At 38.0% G+C, this 3,704-nt stretch overlaps 1 protein-coding gene across 2 annotated transcripts in view; it reads left to right on the forward strand.

Moving 5' to 3' along the window:
- The window catches only part of sacm1la (SAC1 like phosphatidylinositide phosphatase a), a 37,815-nt gene extending 34,111 nt beyond the window's left edge, over positions 1–3,704 (forward strand). Inside the window, exons 21-22 of one of the 2 annotated variants that reach the window (XR_013288883.1) lie at positions 760–810; positions 2,262–3,704. The gene's annotated coding sequence lies outside the window, so the exon portion shown is untranslated. Of the gene's footprint in view, positions 857–2,261 lie in introns of those variants that run through there. The other variant, XM_077548813.1, reaches the window with a different exon arrangement.

The raw sequence follows: 3,704 nt of genomic DNA on the forward strand, positions 1-3,704 counted from the left end.
GGACTGGCTTTTCATCCTCAGGACCTGGACGACAACTCAACATAGTCCAGGGAATCATGAATTCAGAGGATAATTGTGAAATTCTGGATCATAACCTGAAGCTGTCCTTTGTGAAGTTACAGCCTGGTAGAAGATGGATCATGCAACATGACAATAATCCAAAGCATTCCAGCAATACAACCAAGGAATGGCTAAAGAACAAGAAGATTAATGTTCTAAATGTGCCCAGTTATAATCCTGACTTAAATTCTTTCAAAATACTGTGGCGGGACCTGAAGCGGACAGTTTATGCTAGACGCCTATCCGAACTCCCTCAACTGGCTGCATTTTGCAAGGAAGAGTGGCAAAAATTGTGCTTGGATGAAGTTTTCATTGCAAAAGGAGGTGCATTGTCCAATTAAGGTTCACATACTTTTGCAATTTAAGTTTTTCTTAAATCAACAACTTTTGTTCAAGAATGAACGACAATATTATCATTCTTTTTGTTCAAGTCCATTATTTTCAATGTCAGCGATGTAGATTTGGGTATGACTAAACATTTAATAAGGTTATTTTATACAAAAAGTCTGACCATGCCTGCAGGGTTCACAAACTTGTGTGTGTATTTACGTTTTTGTTTGTCTTTATCTCTATTTATTATTTTGTATAAAATTTTTGAATGACATATTTTTATATCCGTTTTTATTTTTGCTTTTAGTCATTCATTTATTTCTATATTTATTGTTTTATTTTTATTTTGGCGGTTTTGGTCCTCCATAGATAATCAGCTCTGGACCAGACCAAGAAACCGTGTCAACATGATCCTTCTTCTACAGTGAGGAAAATAAGTATTTCACCCCCTGGTGATTTTGTGAGTTTGACCCTTTACAAAGAAAGGAACGGTCTATAATTTTCATGGTAGGTTCATCTTAACAGTGAGTGACAGAATATTTAAAAAAATCCCAGGAAATCACATTATATTAATTTTAAACATTTATTTGTCTTTTATTGAGGAAAATAAGTATTTCACCCCCTACCAACCAGCAAGAATTCTGGCTCCCACAGACCGGTCATGTGACCAGGAGGCACACACATTAGTCCTCTTACTTAATTGGTATTCCTAATTAAGTTCCCGTTACCTGTATAAAAACACACCTGTTCACAGAATCAATCAATGCATCAGATTCCAACCTCTCCACAATGGGCAAGACCAAAGAGCTGTCTAAGGACGTCAGGGACAAGATTGTAGACCTGCACAAGGCTGGAATGGGCTACAAGACCATTAGCAAGCAGCTGGGTGAAAAGGAGTCAACTGTTGGTGCGATAGTTAGAAAATGGAAGACACACCAATTGACCATCAATCTCCCTCGGTCTGGTGCTCCACGCAAGATCTCACCTCGTGGAGTGAACCGGATCATGAGAAAGGTGAGGAAACAACCCAGAACTACACGGCAGGAGCTTGTTGATGATATCAAGGCAGCTGGGACCACAGTCACCAAGATGACCATTGGTAACACACTACGCCGTAATGGATTGAAATCCTGTAGTGCCCGCAAGGTCCCCCTGCTCAAGAAGGCACATGTACAGGCCCGTCTGAAGTTTGCCAATGAGCACCTGGATGATTCAGAGGAGGCTTGGGAGAAAATGCTGTGGTCAGATGAGACTAAAATCGAGCTCTTTGGCATCAACTCGACTCGCCGTGTTTGGAGGGCGAAAAAAGCTGACTTTGACCCCAAGAACACCATCCCCACCGTCAAGCATGGTGGTGGAAACATTATGTTTTGGGGCTGTTTCTCTGCTAAGGGTACAGGACGACTTCACCGGATCGAGGGGAGGATGAATGGGGCCATGTACCGGGAAATCTTGGGTGAGAACCTCCTTCCCTCAGCCAGGATATTGAAAATGGGTCGTGGATGGGTGTTTCAGCATGACAATGACCCAAAACATGCAGCAAAGGCAACAAAGGAGTGGCTCAAGAAGAAGCACATCTGCGCAAACTTGGTGACCAACTACAAGAAACGTCTGACCGCTGTGCTTGCCAACAAGGGTTTCTCCACCAAGTACTGAGTCATGTTTTGCTAGGGGGTGAAATACTTATTTTCCTCAATAAAAGACAAATAAATGTTTAAAATTAATATATTGTGATTTCCTGGGATTTTTTTTAATATTCTGTCTCTCACTGTTAAGATGAACCTACCATGAAAATTATACACCGTTCCTTTCTTTGTAAAGGGTCAAACTCACAAAATCACCAGGGGGTGAAATACTTATTTTCCTCACTGTATATCCACATATGAAGACTATACTGTCTGATGTGTTCATACTTCCCTTAAGATGTTTCTTACTATATTACAGAGCCTAAAAATTGGATTCCGGCAAATCTGTTTACCAAATGTATATGTTCAAAGGGGTTCTATTTTGATCGGACTGTAACAGATTTTCTTCACCGCAAAAACTTTTTGGTGTGTACTGTCAACTGCTTATATTATTCATACACCATCTTTTTTGTGTTTGTACATCAGGATTATTCAGTCACCATTGTCATTTTCTGTATACAATAAATTCAAACTATTGACGGGGGATTGGGTCCGAGCCTTGCCTCTAATGCCACAAGATGATGGTAAATGAGTCATTCTAAATCGAGCTCCTCGTCTCGAGTCAAATTGTTTCCTTGGTGCCCATCATGCCACCAAAGCAATAACAGTATTCATTTGGGGGCATCTGGGCTGGCCAAAAACAATAGTGACCAAAAAAAAAACAAAAAACATCTGAGTAGGTGAACTTGCGAATGCTGAACCATTGTAAAATTTAATTTCTTGGTTAGTCTTGCAATAAGGTTTTGCCAATTTCATGTCTTCCTGCTTATCCAACTACTCTATTGCCCCTATTAAGCAGACATTTTCCATAATGGCATCTTAGAGCAATTGAAATATTTAAGTTGCTCAACAATTTAGTTTGCAGTAATGCCTTTTAGCACACTACTTAATGTAATTCTTATTAACTTTTTCATTCTTTACATGAAATACTATCAGATATTCATTAAGCCATCAGAAATGTGTTTGTGCTGTTCACAAGTTTTAGTTGACTTGTATAACTCCTATATGTATCACAAAGCCATTAATCATGATTTTAATTTCTATTAAGTGTTGTACGGAGATGCTGTGCAGTTTTTGAAATATTGTCATCAGTTTATTCATGTCTAATTTAACAGGATTTATAATTTTTTTGCCCTGTTGTGTAGGTTTACACACAAAAGGTCATGATTTGTAAACAATATATTTTGGGAAGAAGCTACTCATTGCATATTTCCTTACCTTCATATCTTATATGAATATGGAATCAATGTGTTATTAACACAAAAGAATCGAGGGACTTATTTGTCCATTATAATTTGCACTGACAACTTAATGTTTAAACTCAATAGAAAGTTTCTGAATATATTTTCGACACCTTTTGCATATATGATGGACTTTGTTTTTGGGTGGCGGGGGAGGTCCCCCAGGTCAAGAATGTCTTTGTGTGACTTAAGTTTGTATTAACAGTCCTATAATGTGTTTTGTTTTGTAATTATATTTATATACATCTATATATGTATAGCATTATTATAGCTTGAAGGTTATATGATCATACAAAATTTGGTTTTCTGTGATTCAATGTCTCATCAGTTATTTTTTTGCAAATTTGTCAACAGTGGAGCAAATTAATTAAAAATGTCAACTTGGTCA

The sequence above is a fragment of the Vanacampus margaritifer genome, chromosome 17, assembly GCF_051991255.1.
Source record: "Vanacampus margaritifer isolate UIUO_Vmar chromosome 17, RoL_Vmar_1.0, whole genome shotgun sequence".
Lineage (NCBI taxonomy): Eukaryota > Metazoa > Chordata > Actinopteri > Syngnathiformes > Syngnathidae > Vanacampus > Vanacampus margaritifer.